The sequence below is a fragment of the Ambystoma mexicanum genome, chromosome 10 (assembly GCF_040938575.1).
Source record: "Ambystoma mexicanum isolate Mex_15411 chromosome 10, UKY_AmexF1_1, whole genome shotgun sequence".
NCBI classification, from domain to species: Eukaryota; Metazoa; Chordata; class Amphibia; order Caudata; family Ambystomatidae; genus Ambystoma; species Ambystoma mexicanum.
In genome coordinates this window covers 1,685,965,790-1,685,984,749 of record NC_090932.1, presented here as the reverse complement: position 1 = coordinate 1,685,984,749, position 18,960 = coordinate 1,685,965,790, and positions in this window count along the sequence as shown.

Here is an 18,960-nt window from a genome sequence, read left to right as displayed (position 1 = left end):
CTGTGCAGTTAGTGATAGTTGGGTAGAGGGGACTGTTGCCGTTAGTGATAGTTGGGTAGGTGGGACTCTGTTGTAGTTAGTGATAGTTAGGGAGGTGGGACTGTGTTGCAGTTAGTGATAGTTGGGTAGTTGGCACTCTGTTGGAGTTAGTGATAGTTGGGGAGGTGGGACTCTATTGTAGTTAGAGATAGCCAGGTAGATTAGACTCTGTGCAGTAAAGGATAGTTGGGGAGGTGGGACTCTGTTGCAGTTAGTGAAAGTTGGGTAGGTGGGACTCTGTGCAGTTAGTGATAGTTGGGTAGGTGGGACTGTTGCAGTTAGTGATAGTTGGGTAGGTGGGACTCTGTTGTAGTTAGTGATAGTTGGGGAGGTGGAACTCTGTGCAGTAAAGGATAGTTGGGGAGGTGGGATTCGGTTGCAGTTAGTGATAGTTGGATAGGTGGGACTCTGTGCAGTTACTGATATTTGGGTAGGTGGGACTGTTGCAGTTAGTGATAGTTGGGTAGGTGGGACTCTGCTGCAGTTAGTGATAGTTGGGTTGGTGGGACTCTGTGCAGTAAAGGATAGTTGGGAGGTGGGATTCTGTTGCAGTTAGTTATAGTTGGGTAGGTGGGAATCTGTGCAGTAATGGATAGTTGTGGAGGTGGGATTATGTTACAGTTAGTGATAGTTGGGTAGGTGGGACTCTGTGCAGTTACTGATAGTTGGGTAGATGTGACTGTTGCAGTTAGTGATAGTTGGGTAGGTGGGACTCTGTTGCAGTTATTGATAGTTGGGTAGATGGGACTTTGTTACAGTTAGTGATATTTGGGTAGGTGGGACTCTGTTGCAGTTAGTGATAGTTGGGTAGGTGGGACTCTGTTGTAGTTAGTAATAGTTGGGGAGGTGGTACTCTGTTGCAGTAAGCTATAGTTGGGTAGTTGGGACTCTGTTGCTGTTAGTGATAGTTGTGTAGGTGGGACTTTGTGCAGTAAAGGATAGTTGGGTAGGTGGGAGTCTGCTGCAGTTAGTGATAGTTGTGCAGGTGGGACTCTGTTGCAGTTAGTGATAGTTGTATAGTTGGGACTCTGTTGCTGTTAGTGATAGTTGTGTAGGTGGGACTTTGTGCAGTAAAGGATAGTTGGGTAGATGGGACTCTTCTGCAGTTAGTGATAGTTTTTTAGGTGGGACTCTGTGCGGTAACAGATAGTTGGGTAGTTGGGATTTGTTGCAGTCAGTGATAGTTGGGTAGGTGGGACTCTGTTGTAGTTATTGATAATTGGGTATTTGGGACTCTGTTGCAGTTAGTGACAGTTGGGTAGGTGGGACTCTGTTGCAGTTAGTGACAGTTGGGTAGGTGGTACACTGTTGCAGTTAGTGATAGTTGAGGAGGTGGAACTCTCCTGTAGTTATTGATTATTGGGTAGTTGGGACTCTGTTGCAGTTAGTGAAAGTTGGGTAGGTGGGACTCTTTTGCAGTTAGTGATGGTTGGGTAGGTGGGACTCTGCTGTACTTATTGATAATTGGCTAGTTGGGACTCTGTTGCAGTTAGTGATAGTTGGGTAGGTGGGACTCTGCTGTACTTATTGATAATTGGCTAGTTGGGACTTTGTTGCAGTTAGTGATAGTTGGGTAGGTGGGACTCTTTTGCAGTTAGTGATGGTTGGGTAGGTTGGACTCTGTGCGGTAAAGGACAGTTGGGTAGGTGGGACTCTGTTGCAGTTAGTGATAGTTGGGTAGGTGGGACTCTGTGTGGTAAAGGATAGTTGGGTAGGTGGGACTCTTGCATATAGTGATAGTTGGTCAGGTGGGACTCTTGCATATAGTGATAGTTGGGTAGGTGGGACTCTGATGCAGTTAGTTATAGTTGAGTAGGTGGGACTCTGTGTGGTAAAGGATAGTTGGGTAGGTGGGACTCTTGCATTTAGTGATAGTTGGGTAGGTGGGACTCTTGCATATAGTGATAGTTGGGTAGGTGAGACTCTGTTGCAGTTAGTGATAGTTGGGTAGGTGGGACTCTGTGTGGTAAAGGATAGTTGGGTAGGTGGGACTCTTGCATTTAGTGATAGTTGGGTAGGTTGGAATCTGCTGCAGTTAGTGATAGTTGGGTAGGTTGGAATCTGTTGCTGTTAGTGATAGTTGGGTAGGTGGACTCTGCTGCAGTTAGTGATAGTTGGGTAGGTGGGACTCTGTGTGGTAAAGGATAGTTGGGTAGGTGGGACTCTTGCATTTAGTGATAGTTGGGTAGGTTGGAATCTGTTGCTGTTAGTGATAGTTGGGTAGGTGGACTCTGCTGCAGTTAGTGATAGTTGGGTAGGTTGGAATCTGCTGCAGTTAGTGATAGTTGGGTAGGTTGGAATCTGTTGCTGTTAGTGATAGTTGGGTAGGTGGACTCTGTGTGGTAAAGGATAGTTGGGTAGGTGGGACTCTTGCATTTAGTGATAGTTGGGTAGGTTGGAATCTGTTGCTGTTAGTGATAGTTGGGTAGGTGGACTCTGCTGCAGTTAGTGATAGTTGGGTAGGTTGGAATCTGCTGCAGTTAGTGATAGTTGGGTAGGTTGGAATCTGTTGCTGTTAGTGATAGTTGGGTAGGTGGACTCTGTGTGGTAAAGGATAGTTGGGTAGGTGGGACTCTGCTGCAGTTAGTGATAGTTGGGTAGGTTGGAATCTGCTGCAGTTAGTGATAGTTGGGTAGGTTGGAATCTGTTGCTGTTAGTGATAGTTGGGTAGGTGGACTCTGCTGCAGTTAGTGATAGTTGGGTAGGTGGCACTCTGTGTGGTAAAGGATAGTTGGGTAGGTGGGGCTCTTACATTTAGTGATAGTTGGGTAGGTTGGAATCTGCTGCAGTTAGTGATAGTTGGGTAGGTTGGAATCTGTTGCTGTTAGTGATAGTTGGGTAGGTGGACTCTGCTGCAGTTAGTGATAGTTGGGTAGGTGGGACTCTGTGTGGTAAAGGATAGTTGGGTAGGTGGGACTCTTGCATTTAGTGATAGTTGGGTAGGTTGGAATCTGTTGCTGTTGGTGATAGTTGGGAAGTGGGACTCTGTTGCAGTTATTGATAATTGAGTAGGTGGGACTCTGTTGCAGTTAGTGATAGTTGGGGAGGTGGGACTCTGTTGCAGTTAGTGATGGTTGCATAGGTGGGACACTGTTGCAGTTAGTGATAGTTTGGTAGGTGGGACTCTGATGCAGTTTGTGATAGTTGGGTACGTGGGACTCTGTGTGGTAAAGGATAGTTGAGCAGGTGGGACTATGCTGCAGTTAGTGATGGATGTGTAGGTGGGACTCTGTTGCAGTTAGTGGTAATTGAGTAGGTGGGACTCCGTTGCAGTTAGTGATAGACGTTTAAGTGGGACTCTGTGTGGTAAAGGATAGTTGGGTAGGTGGGACTCTGTTGCAGTTAGTGATAGTTGGGTAGGTGGGGTCTATGTGTTAAAGGATAGTTCAGTAGGTGGGACTCTGTTGCAGTTAGTGATGGTTGGGTAGGTGGGACTCTGTTGCAGTTAGCGATAGTTGGGTAGGTGGGACTCTGTTGCAGTTAGTGATAATTGGGTAGGTGGGACTCTGTGAGGGAAAGGATAATTGGGTAGGTGGGACTATGCTGCAGTTAGTGATAGATGGGTAGGTGGACCTCTGTTGTAGTAAGTGAAAGTTGAGTAGGTTGGGCTCTGTTTCAGTTAGTGATAGTTGGTTAGGTGTCACTCTGTTGTAGTAAGTGATAGTTGTGCAGGTGGGACTCTGTTGCATTTAGTGATAGTTGGGTAGGTGGGACTGTTGCAGTTAGTGATAGTTGGGTAGGTGGGACTCGGTTGTAGTTAGTGATAGTTGGGGAGGTGGGACTCTGTTGCAGTTAGTGATAGTTGGGTAGGTGGGACTCTGTGAGCAAAGGATAGTTGGGTTGGTGGGACTCTGTTGCAGTTAGTGATGGTTGGGTAGTTGGGATTCGGTTGCAGTTAGTGATAGTTGGGTAGGTGGGACTGTTGCAGTTAGTGATAGTTGGGTATGTGGGACTCTGTTGTAGTTAGTGATAGTTGGGGAGGTGGAACTCTGTGCAGTAAAGGATAGTTGGGGAGGTGGGATTCGGTTGCTGTTAGTGATAGTTGGATAGGTGGGACTCTGTGCAGTTACTGATATTTGGGTAGGTGGGACTGTTGCAGTTAGTGATAGTTGGGTAGGTGGGACTCTGCTGCAGTTAGTGATAGTTGGGTCGGTGGGACTCTGTGCAGTAAAGGATAGTTGGGAGGTGGGATTCTGTTGCAGTTAGTTATAGTTGGGTAGGTGGGAATCTGTGCAGTAATGGATAGTTGTGGAGGTGGGATTATGTTACAGTTAGTGATAGTTGGGTAGGTGGGACTCTGTGCAGTTACTGATAGTTGGGTAGATGTGACTGTTGCAGTTAGTGATAGTTGGGTAGGTGGGACTCTGTTGCAGTTATTGATAGTTGGGTAGATGGGACTTTGTTACAGTTAGTGATATTTGGGTAGGTGGGACTCTGTTGCAGTTAGTGATAGTTGGGTAGGTGGGACTCTGTTGTAGTTAGTAATAGTTGGGGAGGTGGGACTCTGTTGCAGTAAGCTATAGTTGGGTAGTTGGGACTCTGTTGCTGTTAGTGATAGTTGTGCAGGTGGGACTCTGCTGCAGTTAGTGATAGTTGGATAGTTGGGACTCTGTTGCTGTTAGTGATAGTTGTGTAGGTGGGACTTTGTGCAGTAAAGGATAGTTGGGTAGGTGGGACTCTTCTGCAGTTAGTGATAGTTTTTTAGGTGGGACTCTGTGCGGTAACAGATAGTTGGGTAGTTGGGACTCTGTTGCAGTCAGTGATAGTTGGGTAGGTGGGACTCTGTTGTAGTAATTGATAATTGGGTATTTGGGACTCTGTTGCAGTTAGTGACAGTTGGGTAGGTGGGACTCTGTTGCAGTTAGTGACAGTTGGGTAGGTGGTACACTGTTGCAGTTAGTGATAGTTGGGTAGGTGGGACTCTTTTGCAGTTAGTGATGGTTGGGTAGGTTGGACTCTGTGCGGTAAAGGACAGTTGGGTAGGTGGGACTCTGTTGAAGTTAGTGTTAGTTGGGTAGGTGGGACTCTGTGTGGTAAAGGATAGTTGGGTAGGTGGGACTCTTGCATATAGTGATAGTTGGGTAGGTGGGACTCTTGCATATAGTGATAGTTGGGTAGGTGGGACTCTGATGCAGTTAGTGATAGTTGGGTAGGTGGGACTCTGTGTGGTAAAGGATAGTTGGGTAGGTGGGACTTTTGCATTTAGTGATAGTTGGGTAGGTGGGACTCTTGCATATAGTGATAGTTGGGTAGGTGAGACTCTGTTGCAGTTAGTGATAGTTGGGTAGGTGGGACTCTTACATTTAGTGATAGTTGAGTAGGTTGGAATCTGCTGCAGTTAGTGATAGTTGGGTAGGTTGGAATCTGTTGCTGTTAGTGATAGTTGGGTAGGTGGACTCTGCTGCAGTTAGTGAAAGTTGGGTAGGTGGGACTCTTTTGCAGTTAGTGATGGTTGGGTAGGTGGGACTCTGCTGTACTTATTGATAATTGGCTAGTTGGGACTCTGTTGCAGTTAGTGATAGTTGGTTAGGTGGGGCTCTGCTGTACTTATTGATAATTGGCTAGTTGGGACTCTGTTGCAGTTAGTGATAGTTGGGTAGGTGGGACTCTTTTGCAGTTAGTGATGGTTGGGTAGGTTGGAATCTGTGCGGTAAAGGACAGTTGGGTAGGTGGGACTCTGTTGCAGTTAGTGATAGTTGGGTAGGTGGGACTCTGTGTGGTAAAGGATAGTTGGGTAGGTGGGACTCTTGCATATAGTGATAGTTGTGTAGGTGGGACTCTTGCATATAGTGATAGTTGGGTAGGTGGGACTCTGATGCAGTTAGTGATAGTTGGGTAGGTGGGACTCTGTGTGGTAAAGGATAGTTGGGTAGGTGGGACTCTTACATTTAGTGATAGTTGGGTAGGTTGGAATCTGCTGCAGTTAGTGATAGTTGGGTAGGTTGGAATCTGTTGCTGTTAGTGATAGTTGGGTAGGTGGACTCTGCTGCAGTTAGTGATAGTTGGGTAGGTGGGACTCTGTGTGGTAAAGGATAGTTGGGTAGGTGGGACTCTTGCATTTAGTGATAGTTGGGTAGGTTGGAATCTGTTGCTGTTAGTGATAGTTGGGTAGGTGGGACTCTGTTGCAGTTATTGATAATTGAGTAGGTGGGACTCTGTTGCAGTTAGTGATAGTTGGGGAGGTGGGACTCTGTTGCAGTTAGTGATGGTTGCATAGGTGGGACACTGTTGCAGTTAGTGATAGTTTGGTAGGTGGGACTCTGCTGCAGTTAGTGATAGTTGGGTAGGTGGGACTCTGTGTGGTAAAGGATAGTTGGGTAGGTGGGACTCTTGCATTTAGTGATAGTTGGGTAGGTTGGAATCTGTTGCTGTTAGTGATAGTTGGGTAGTTGGGACTCTGTTGCAGTCAGTGATAGTTGGGTAGGTGGGACTCTGTTGTAGTAATTGATAATTGGGTATTTGGGACTCTGTTGCAGTTAGTGACAGTTGGGTAGGTGGGACTCTGTTGCAGTTAGTGACAGTTGGGTAGGTGGTACACTGTTGCAGTTAGTGATAGTTGGGTAGGTGGGACTCTTTTGCAGTTAGTGATGGTTGGGTAGGTTGGACTCTGTGCGGTAAAGGACAGTTGGGTAGGTGGGACTCTGTTGAAGTTAGTGTTAGTTGGGTAGGTGGGACTCTGTGTGGTAAAGGATAGTTGGGTAGGTGGGACTCTTGCATATAGTGATAGTTGGGTAGGTGGGACTCTTGCATATAGTGATAGTTGGGTAGGTGGGACTCTGATGCAGTTAGTGATAGTTGGGTAGGTGGGACTCTGTGTGGTAAAGGATAGTTGGGTAGGTGGGACTTTTGCATTTAGTGATAGTTGGGTAGGTGGGACTCTTGCATATAGTGATAGTTGGGTAGGTGAGACTCTGTTGCAGTTAGTGATAGTTGGGTAGGTGGGACTCTTACATTTAGTGATAGTTGAGTAGGTTGGAATCTGCTGCAGTTAGTGATAGTTGGGTAGGTTGGAATCTGTTGCTGTTAGTGATAGTTGGGTAGGTGGACTCTGCTGCAGTTAGTGAAAGTTGGGTAGGTGGGACTCTTTTGCAGTTAGTGATGGTTGGGTAGGTGGGACTCTGCTGTACTTATTGATAATTGGCTAGTTGGGACTCTGTTGCAGTTAGTGATAGTTGGTTAGGTGGGGCTCTGCTGTACTTATTGATAATTGGCTAGTTGGGACTCTGTTGCAGTTAGTGATAGTTGGGTAGGTGGGACTCTTTTGCAGTTAGTGATGGTTGGGTAGGTTGGAATCTGTGCGGTAAAGGACAGTTGGGTAGGTGGGACTCTGTTGCAGTTAGTGATAGTTGGGTAGGTGGGACTCTGTGTGGTAAAGGATAGTTGGGTAGGTGGGACTCTTGCATATAGTGATAGTTGTGTAGGTGGGACTCTTGCATATAGTGATAGTTGGGTAGGTGGGACTCTGATGCAGTTAGTGATAGTTGGGTAGGTGGGACTCTGTGTGGTAAAGGATAGTTGGGTAGGTGGGACTCTTACATTTAGTGATAGTTGGGTAGGTTGGAATCTGCTGCAGTTAGTGATAGTTGGGTAGGTTGGAATCTGTTGCTGTTAGTGATAGTTGGGTAGGTGGACTCTGCTGCAGTTAGTGATAGTTGGGTAGGTGGGACTCTGTGTGGTAAAGGATAGTTGGGTAGGTGGGACTCTTGCATTTAGTGATAGTTGGGTAGGTTGGAATCTGTTGCTGTTAGTGATAGTTGGGTAGGTGGGACTCTGTTGCAGTTATTGATAATTGAGTAGGTGGGACTCTGTTGCAGTTAGTGATAGTTGGGGAGGTGGGACTCTGTTGCAGTTAGTGATGGTTGCATAGGTGGGACACTGTTGCAGTTAGTGATAGTTTGGTAGGTGGGACTCTGCTGCAGTTAGTGATAGTTGGGTAGGTGGGACTCTGTGTGGTAAAGGATAGTTGGGTAGGTGGGACTCTTGCATTTAGTGATAGTTGGGTAGGTTGGAATCTGTTGCTGTTAGTGATAGTTGGGTAGGTGGGACTCTGTTGCAGTTATTGATAATTGAGTAGGTGGGACTCTGTTGCAGTTAGTGATAGTTGGGGAGGTGGGACTCTGTTGCAGTTAGTGATGGTTGCATAGGTGGGACACTGTTGCTGTTAGTGATAGTTGTGTAGGTGGGACTTTGTGCAGTAAAGGATAGTTGGGTAGGTGGGACTCTTCTGCAGTTAGTGATAGTTTTTTAGGTGGGACTCTGTGCGTTAACAGATAGTTGGGTATTTGGGACTCTGTTGCAGTTAGTGACAGTTGGGTAGGTAGTACACTGTTGCAGTTAGTGATAGTTGAGGAGGTGGAAATCTGCTGTAGTTATTGATTATTGGGTAGTTGGGACTCTGTTGCAGTTAGTGAAAGTTGGGTAGGTGGGACTCTTTTGCAGTTAGTGATGGTTGGGTAGGTGGGACTCTGCTGTACTTATTGATAATTGGCTAGTTGGGACTCTGTTGCAGTTAGTGATAGTTGGTTAGGTGGGGCTCTGCTGTACTTATTGATAATTGGCTAGTTGGGACTCTGTTGCAGTTAGTGATAGTTGGGTAGGTGGGACTCTTTTGCAGTTAGTGATGGTTGGGTAGGTTGGACTCTGTGTGGTAAAGGATAGTTGGGTAGGTGGGACTCTTGCATATAGTGATAGTTGGGTAGGTGGGACTCTTGCATATAGTGATAGTTGGGTAGGTGGGACTCTGATGCAGTTAGTGATAGTTGGGTAGGTGGGACTCTGTTGTAGTTAGTAATAGTTGGGGAGGTGGTACTCTGTTGCAGTAAGCTATAGTTGGGTAGTTGGGACTCTGTTGCTGTTAGTGATAGTTGTGTAGGTGGGACTTTGTGCAGTAAAGGATAGTTGGGTAGGTGGGAGTCTGCTGCAGTTAGTGATAGTTGTGCAGGTGGGACTCTGTTGCAGTTAGTGATAGTTGTATAGTTGGGACTCTGTTGCTGTTAGTGATAGTTGTGTAGGTGGGACTTTGTGCAGTAAAGGATAGTTGGGTAGATGGGACTCTTCTGCAGTTAGTGATAGTTTTTTAGGTGGGACTCTGTGCGGTAACAGATAGTTGGGTAGTTGGGATTTGTTGCAGTCAGTGATAGTTGGGTAGGTGGGACTCTGTTGTAGTTATTGATAATTGGGTATTTGGGACTCTGTTGCAGTTAGTGACAGTTGGGTAGGTGGGACTCTGTTGCAGTTAGTGACAGTTGGGTAGGTGGTACACTGTTGCAGTTAGTGATAGTTGAGGAGGTGGAACTCTCCTGTAGTTATTGATTATTGGGTAGTTGGGACTCTGTTGCAGTTAGTGAAAGTTGGGTAGGTGGGACTCTTTTGCAGTTAGTGATGGTTGGGTAGGTGGGACTCTGCTGTACTTATTGATAATTGGCTAGTTGGGACTCTGTTGCAGTTAGTGATAGTTGGGTAGGTGGGACTCTGCTGTACTTATTGATAATTGGCTAGTTGGGACTTTGTTGCAGTTAGTGATAGTTGGGTAGGTGGGACTCTTTTGCAGTTAGTGATGGTTGGGTAGGTTGGACTCTGTGCGGTAAAGGACAGTTGGGTAGGTGGGACTCTGTTGCAGTTAGTGATAGTTGGGTAGGTGGGACTCTGTGTGGTAAAGGATAGTTGGGTAGGTGGGACTCTTGCATATAGTGATAGTTGGTCAGGTGGGACTCTTGCATATAGTGATAGTTGGGTAGGTGGGACTCTGATGCAGTTAGTTATAGTTGGGTAGGTGGGACTCTGTGTGGTAAAGGATAGTTGGGTAGGTGGGACTCTTGCATTTAGTGATAGTTGGGTAGGTTGGAATCTGCTGCAGTTAGTGATAGTTGGGTAGGTTGGAATCTGTTGCTGTTAGTGATAGTTGGGTAGGTGGACTCTGCTGCAGTTAGTGATAGTTGGGTAGGTGGGACTCTGTGTGGTAAAGGATAGTTGGGTAGGTGGGACTCTTGCATTTAGTGAGAGTTGGGTAGGTTGGAATCTGTTGCTGTTAGTGATAGTTGGGTAGGTGGACTCTGCTGCAGTTAGTGATAGTTGGGTAGGTTGGAATCTGCTGCAGTTAGTGATAGTTGGGTAGGTTGGAATCTGTTGCTGTTAGTGATAGTTGGGTAGGTGGACTCTGTGTGGTAAAGGATAGTTGGGTAGGTGGGACTCTTGCATTTAGTGATAGTTGGGTAGGTTGGAATCTGTTGCTGTTAGTGATAGTTGGGTAGGTGGACTCTGCTGCAGTTAGTGATAGTTGGGTAGGTTGGAATCTGCTGCAGTTAGTGATAGTTGGGTAGGTTGGAATCTGTTGCTGTTAGTGATAGTTGGGTAGGTGGACTCTGTGTGGTAAAGGATAGTTGGGTAGGTGGGACTCTGCTGCAGTTAGTGATAGTTGGGTAGGTTGGAATCTGCTGCAGTTAGTGATAGTTGGGTAGGTTGGAATCTGTTGCTGTTAGTGATAGTTGGGTAGGTGGACTCTGCTGCAGTTAGTGATAGTTGGGTAGGTGGGACTCTGTGTGGTAAAGGATAGTTGGGTAGGTGGGGCTCTTACATTTAGTGATAGTTGGGTAGGTTGGAATCTGCTGCAGTTAGTGATAGTTGGGTAGGTTGGAATCTGTTGCTGTTAGTGATAGTTGGGTAGGTGGGACTCTGCTGTACTTATTGATAATTGGCTAGTTGGGACTCTGTTGCAGTTAGTGATAGTTGGTTAGGTGGGGCTCTGCTGTACTTATTGATAATTTGCTAGTTGGGACTCTGTTGCAGTTAGTGATAGTTGGGTAGGTGGGACTCTTTTGCAGTTAGTGATGGTTGGGTAGGTTGGACTCTGTGCGGTAAAGGACAGTTGGGTAGGTGGGACTCTGTTGCAGTTAGTGATAGTTGGGTAGGTGGGACTCTGTGTGGTAAAGGATAGTTGGGTAGGTGGGACTCTTGCATATAGTGATAGTTGGGTAGGTGGGACTCTGATGCAGTTAGTGGTAGTTGGGTAGGTGGGACTCTGTGTGGTAAAGGATAGTTGGGTAGGTGGGACTCTTGCATTTAGTGATAGTTGGGTAGGTGGGACTCTTGCATATAGTGATAGTTGGGTAGGTGAGACTCTGTTGCAGTTAGTGATAGTTGGGTAGGTGGGACTCTTACATTTAGTGATAGTTGAGTAGGTTGGAATCTGCTGCAGTTAGTGATAGTTGGGTAGGTTGGAATCTGTTGCTGTTAGTGATAGTTGGGTAGGTGGACTCTGCTGCAGTTAGTGATAGTTGGGTAGGTGGGACTCTGTGTGGTAAAGGATAGTTGGGTAGGTGGGGCTCTTACATTTAGTGATAGTTGGGTAGGTTGGAATCTCCTGCAGTTAGTGATAGTTGGGTAGGTTGGAATCTGTTGCTGTTAGTGATAATTGGGTAGGTGGACTCTGCTGCAGTTAGTGATAGTTGGGTAGGTGGGACTCTGTGTGGTAAAGGATAGTTGGGTAGGTGGGACTCTTGCATTTAGTGATAGTTGGGTAGGTTGGAATCTGTTGCTGTTAGTGATAGTTGGGTAGGTGGGACTCTGTTGCAGTTATTGATAATTGAGTAGGTGGGACTCTGTTGCAGTTAGTGATAGTTGGGGAGGTGGGACTCTGTTGCAGTTAGTGATGGTTGCATAGGTGGGACACTGTTGCAGTTAGTGATAGTTTGGTAGGTGGGACTCTGATGCAGTTAGTGATAGTTGGGTACGTGGGACTCTGTGTGGTAAAGGATAGTTGGGCAGGTGGGACTATGCTGCAGTTAGTGATGGATGCGTAGGTGGGACTCTGTTGCAGTTAGTGGTAATTGAGTAGGTGGGACTCCGTTGCAGTTAGTGATAGACGTTTAAGTGGGACTCTGTGTGGTAAAGGATAGTTGGGTAGGTGGGACTCTATTGCACTTAGTAGTAGTTGGGTAGGCAAAACTCTGTTGCAGTTAGTAATAGTTGGGTAGGTGGGGTCTGTGTGTTAAAGGATAGTTCAGTAGGTGGGACTCTGTTGCAGTTAGTGATGGTTGGGTAGGTGGGACTCTGTTGCAGTTAGCGATAGTTGGGTAGGTGGGACTCTGTTGCAGTTAGTGATAATTGGGTAGGTGGGACTCTGTGAGGGAAAGGATAGTTGGGTAGGTGGGACTATGCTGCAGTTAGTGATAGTTGGGTAGGTGGACCTCTGTTGTAGTAAGTGATAGTTGAGTAGGTGGGGCTCTGTTTCAGTTAGTGATAGTTGGTTAGGTGTCACTCTGTTGTAGTAAGTGATAGTTGTGCAGGTGGGACTCTGTTGCATTTAGTGATAGTTGGGTAGGTGGGACTGTTGCAGTTAGTGATAGTTGGGTAGGTGGGACTCGGTTGTAGTTAGTGATAGTTGGGGAGGTGGGACTCTGTTGCAATTAGTGATAGTTGGGTAGGTGGGACTCTGTGAGCAAAGGATAGTTGGGTAGGTGGAACTCTGTCGCAGTTAGTGATGGTTGGGTAGGTGGGACTCTGTGCAGTAAAGGATAGTTGGGTAGGTGGGACTCTGTTGCTGTTAGTGATGGTTGGGTAGGGGGGACTCTGCGCAGTTAGTGATAGTTGGGTAGGTGGGACTGTTGCAGTTAGTGATAGTTGGGTAGGTGGGACTCTTGTAGTTAGTGATAGTTGGGGAGGTGGGACTCTGTTGCAGTTATTGATAATTGAGTAGGTGGGACTCTGTTGCAGTTAGTGATAGTTGGGGAGGTGGGACTCTGTTGCAGTTAGTGATGGTTGCATAGGTGGGACACTGTTGCAGTTAGTGATAGTTTGGTAGGTGGGACTCTGCTGCAGTTAGTGATAGTTGGGTAGGTGGGACTCTGTGTGGTAAAGGATAGTTGGGTAGGTGGGACTCTTGCATTTAGTGATAGTTGGGTAGGTTGGAATCTGTTGCTGTTAGTGATAGTTGGGTAGGTGGGACTCTGTTGCAGTTATTGATAATTGAGTAGGTGGGACTCTGTTGCAGTTAGTGATAGTTGGGGAGGTGGGACTCTGTTGCAGTTAGTGATGGTTGCATAGGTGGGACACTGTTGCTGTTAGTGATAGTTGTGTAGGTGGGACTTTGTGCAGTAAAGGATAGTTGGGTAGGTGGGACTCTTCTGCAGTTAGTGATAGTTTTTTAGGTGGGACTCTGTGCGTTAACAGATAGTTGGGTATTTGGGACTCTGTTGCAGTTAGTGACAGTTGGGTAGGTAGTACACTGTTGCAGTTAGTGATAGTTGAGGAGGTGGAAATCTGCTGTAGTTATTGATTATTGGGTAGTTGGGACTCTGTTGCAGTTAGTGAAAGTTGGGTAGGTGGGACTCTTTTGCAGTTAGTGATGGTTGGGTAGGTGGGACTCTGCTGTACTTATTGATAATTGGCTAGTTGGGACTCTGTTGCAGTTAGTGATAGTTGGTTAGGTGGGGCTCTGCTGTACTTATTGATAATTGGCTAGTTGGGACTCTGTTGCAGTTAGTGATAGTTGGGTAGGTGGGACTCTTTTGCAGTTAGTGATGGTTGGGTAGGTTGGACTCTGTGTGGTAAAGGATAGTTGGGTAGGTGGGACTCTTGCATATAGTGATAGTTGGGTAGGTGGGACTCTTGCATATAGTGATAGTTGGGTAGGTGGGACTCTGATGCAGTTAGTGATAGTTGGGTAGGTGGGACTCTGTTGTAGTTAGTAATAGTTGGGGAGGTGGTACTCTGTTGCAGTAAGCTATAGTTGGGTAGTTGGGACTCTGTTGCTGTTAGTGATAGTTGTGTAGGTGGGACTTTGTGCAGTAAAGGATAGTTGGGTAGGTGGGAGTCTGCTGCAGTTAGTGATAGTTGTGCAGGTGGGACTCTGTTGCAGTTAGTGATAGTTGTATAGTTGGGACTCTGTTGCTGTTAGTGATAGTTGTGTAGGTGGGACTTTGTGCAGTAAAGGATAGTTGGGTAGATGGGACTCTTCTGCAGTTAGTGATAGTTTTTTAGGTGGGACTCTGTGCGGTAACAGATAGTTGGGTAGTTGGGATTTGTTGCAGTCAGTGATAGTTGGGTAGGTGGGACTCTGTTGTAGTTATTGATAATTGGGTATTTGGGACTCTGTTGCAGTTAGTGACAGTTGGGTAGGTGGGACTCTGTTGCAGTTAGTGACAGTTGGGTAGGTGGTACACTGTTGCAGTTAGTGATAGTTGAGGAGGTGGAACTCTCCTGTAGTTATTGATTATTGGGTAGTTGGGACTCTGTTGCAGTTAGTGAAAGTTGGGTAGGTGGGACTCTTTTGCAGTTAGTGATGGTTGGGTAGGTGGGACTCTGCTGTACTTATTGATAATTGGCTAGTTGGGACTCTGTTGCAGTTAGTGATAGTTGGGTAGGTGGGACTCTGCTGTACTTATTGATAATTGGCTAGTTGGGACTTTGTTGCAGTTAGTGATAGTTGGGTAGGTGGGACTCTTTTGCAGTTAGTGATGGTTGGGTAGGTTGGACTCTGTGCGGTAAAGGACAGTTGGGTAGGTGGGACTCTGTTGCAGTTAGTGATAGTTGGGTAGGTGGGACTCTGTGTGGTAAAGGATAGTTGGGTAGGTGGGACTCTTGCATATAGTGATAGTTGGTCAGGTGGGACTCTTGCATATAGTGATAGTTGGGTAGGTGGGACTCTGATGCAGTTAGTTATAGTTGGGTAGGTGGGACTCTGTGTGGTAAAGGATAGTTGGGTAGGTGGGACTCTTGCATTTAGTGATAGTTGGGTAGGTTGGAATCTGCTGCAGTTAGTGATAGTTGGGTAGGTTGGAATCTGTTGCTGTTAGTGATAGTTGGGTAGGTGGACTCTGCTGCAGTTAGTGATAGTTGGGTAGGTGGGACTCTGTGTGGTAAAGGATAGTTGGGTAGGTGGGACTCTTGCATTTAGTGAGAGTTGGGTAGGTTGGAATCTGTTGCTGTTAGTGATAGTTGGGTAGGTGGACTCTGCTGCAGTTAGTGATAGTTGGGTAGGTTGGAATCTGCTGCAGTTAGTGATAGTTGGGTAGGTTGGAATCTGTTGCTGTTAGTGATAGTTGGGTAGGTGGACTCTGTGTGGTAAAGGATAGTTGGGTAGGTGGGACTCTTGCATTTAGTGATAGTTGGGTAGGTTGGAATCTGTTGCTGTTAGTGATAGTTGGGTAGGTGGACTCTGCTGCAGTTAGTGATAGTTGGGTAGGTTGGAATCTGCTGCAGTTAGTGATAGTTGGGTAGGTTGGAATCTGTTGCTGTTAGTGATAGTTGGGTAGGTGGACTCTGTGTGGTAAAGGATAGTTGGGTAGGTGGGACTCTGCTGCAGTTAGTGATAGTTGGGTAGGTTGGAATCTGCTGCAGTTAGTGATAGTTGGGTAGGTTGGAATCTGTTGCTGTTAGTGATAGTTGGGTAGGTGGACTCTGCTGCAGTTAGTGATAGTTGGGTAGGTGGGACTCTGTGTGGTAAAGGATAGTTGGGTAGGTGGGGCTCTTACATTTAGTGATAGTTGGGTAGGTTGGAATCTGCTGCAGTTAGTGATAGTTGGGTAGGTTGGAATCTGTTGCTGTTAGTGATAGTTGGGTAGGTGGGACTCTGCTGTACTTATTGATAATTGGCTAGTTGGGACTCTGTTGCAGTTAGTGATAGTTGGTTAGGTGGGGCTCTGCTGTACTTATTGATAATTTGCTAGTTGGGACTCTGTTGCAGTTAGTGATAGTTGGGTAGGTGGGACTCTTTTGCAGTTAGTGATGGTTGGGTAGGTTGGACTCTGTGCGGTAAAGGACAGTTGGGTAGGTGGGACTCTGTTGCAGTTAGTGATAGTTGGGTAGGTGGGACTCTGTGTGGTAAAGGATAGTTGGGTAGGTGGGACTCTTGCATATAGTGATAGTTGGGTAGGTGGGACTCTGATGCAGTTAGTGGTAGTTGGGTAGGTGGGACTCTGTGTGGTAAAGGATAGTTGGGTAGGTGGGACTCTTGCATTTAGTGATAGTTGGGTAGGTGGGACTCTTGCATATAGTGATAGTTGGGTAGGTGAGACTCTGTTGCAGTTAGTGATAGTTGGGTAGGTGGGACTCTTACATTTAGTGATAGTTGAGTAGGTTGGAATCTGCTGCAGTTAGTGATAGTTGGGTAGGTTGGAATCTGTTGCTGTTAGTGATAGTTGGGTAGGTGGACTCTGCTGCAGTTAGTGATAGTTGGGTAGGTGGGACTCTGTGTGGTAAAGGATAGTTGGGTAGGTGGGGCTCTTACATTTAGTGATAGTTGGGTAGGTTGGAATCTCCTGCAGTTAGTGATAGTTGGGTAGGTTGGAATCTGTTGCTGTTAGTGATAATTGGGTAGGTGGACTCTGCTGCAGTTAGTGATAGTTGGGTAGGTGGGACTCTGTGTGGTAAAGGATAGTTGGGTAGGTGGGACTCTTGCATTTAGTGATAGTTGGGTAGGTTGGAATCTGTTGCTGTTAGTGATAGTTGGGTAGGTGGGACTCTGTTGCAGTTATTGATAATTGAGTAGGTGGGACTCTGTTGCAGTTAGTGATAGTTGGGGAGGTGGGACTCTGTTGCAGTTAGTGATGGTTGCATAGGTGGGACACTGTTGCAGTTAGTGATAGTTTGGTAGGTGGGACTCTGATGCAGTTAGTGATAGTTGGGTACGTGGGACTCTGTGTGGTAAAGGATAGTTGGGCAGGTGGGACTATGCTGCAGTTAGTGATGGATGCGTAGGTGGGACTCTGTTGCAGTTAGTGGTAATTGAGTAGGTGGGACTCCGTTGCAGTTAGTGATAGACGTTTAAGTGGGACTCTGTGTGGTAAAGGATAGTTGGGTAGGTGGGACTCTATTGCACTTAGTAGTAGTTGGGTAGGCAAAACTCTGTTGCAGTTAGTAATAGTTGGGTAGGTGGGGTCTGTGTGTTAAAGGATAGTTCAGTAGGTGGGACTCTGTTGCAGTTAGTGATGGTTGGGTAGGTGGGACTCTGTTGCAGTTAGCGATAGTTGGGTAGGTGGGACTCTGTTGCAGTTAGTGATAATTGGGTAGGTGGGACTCTGTGAGGGAAAGGATAGTTGGGTAGGTGGGACTATGCTGCAGTTAGTGATAGTTGGGTAGGTGGACCTCTGTTGTAGTAAGTGATAGTTGAGTAGGTGGGGCTCTGTTTCAGTTAGTGATAGTTGGTTAGGTGTCACTCTGTTGTAGTAAGTGATAGTTGTGCAGGTGGGACTCTGTTGCATTTAGTGATAGTTGGGTAGGTGGGACTGTTGCAGTTAGTGATAGTTGGGTAGGTGGGACTCGGTTGTAGTTAGTGATAGTTGGGGAGGTGGGACTCTGTTGCAATTAGTGATAGTTGGGTAGGTGGGACTCTGTGAGCAAAGGATAGTTGGGTAGGTGGAACTCTGTCGCAGTTAGTGATGGTTGGGTAGGTGGGACTCTGTGCAGTAAAGGATAGTTGGGTAGGTGGGACTCTGTTGCTGTTAGTGATGGTTGGGTAGGGGGGACTCTGCGCAGTTAGTGATAGTTGGGTAGGTGGGACTGTTGCAGTTAGTGATAGTTGGGTAGGTGGGACTCTTGTAGTTAGTGATAGTTGGGGAGGTGGGACTCTGTTGTAGTTATTGATAATTGGGTATTTGGGACTCTGTTGCAGTTAGTGACAGTTGGGTAGTTGGTACACTGTTGCAGTTAGTGATAGTTGAGGAGGTGGAACTCTGCTGTAGTTATTGATTATTGGGTAGTTGGGACTCTGTTGCAGTTAGTGAAAGTTGGGTAGGTGGGACTCTTTTGCAGTTAGTGATGGTTGGGTAGGTGGGACTCTGCTGTACTTATTGATAATTGGCTAGTTGGGACTCTGTTGTAGTTAGTGATAGTTGGTTAGGTGGGGCTCTGCTGTACTTATTGATAATTGGCTAGTTGGGACTCTGTTGCAGTTAGTGATAGTTGGGTAGGTGGGACTCTTTTGCAGTTAGTGATGGTTGGGTAGGTTGGACTCTGTGCGGTAAAGGACAGTTGGGTAGGTGGGACTCTGTTGCAGTTAGTGATAGTTGGGTAGGTGGGACTCTGTGTGGTAAAGGATAGTTGGGTAGGTGGGACTCTTGCATATAGTGATAGTTGGGTAGGTGGGACTCTTGCATATAGTGATAGTTGGGTAGGTGGGACTCTGATGCAGTTAGTGATAGTTGGGTAGGTGGGACTCTGTGTGGTAAAGGATAGTTGGGTAGGTGGGACTCTTGCATTTAGTGATAGTTGGGTAGGTGGGACTCTGTTGCAGTTAGTGATAGTTGGGTAGGTGGGTCTCTTACATTTAGTGATAGTTGAGTAGGTTGGAATCTGCTGCAGTTAGTGATAGTTGGGTAGGTTGGAATCTGTTGCTGTTAGTGATAGTTGGGTAGGTGGACTCTGCTGCAGTTAGTGATAGTTGGGTAGGTGGGACTCTGTGTGGTAAAGGATAGTTGGGTAGGTGGGGCTCTTACATTTAGTGATAGTTGGGTAGGTTGGAATCTGCTGCAGTTAGTGATAGTTGGGTAGGTTGGAATCTGTTGCTGTTAGTGATAATTGGGTAGGTGGACTCTGCTGCAGTTAGTGATAGTTGGGTAGGTGGGACTCTGTGTGGTAAAGGATAGTTGGGTAGGTGGGACTCTTGCATTTAGTGATAGTTGGGTAGGTTGGAATCTGTTGCTGTTAGTGATAGTTGGGTAGGTGGGACTCTGTTGCAGTTATTGATAATTGAGTAGGTGGGACTGTTGCAGTTAGTGATAGTTGGGGAGGTGGGACTCTGTTGCAGTTAGTGATGGTTGCATAGGTGGGACACTGTTGCAGTTAGTGATAGTTTGGTAGGTGGGACTCTGATGCAGTTAGTGATAGTTGGGTACGTGGGACTCTGTGTGGTAAAGGATAGTTGGGCAGCTGGGACTATGCTGCAGTTAGTGATGGATGCGTAGGTGGGACTCTGTTGCAGTTAGT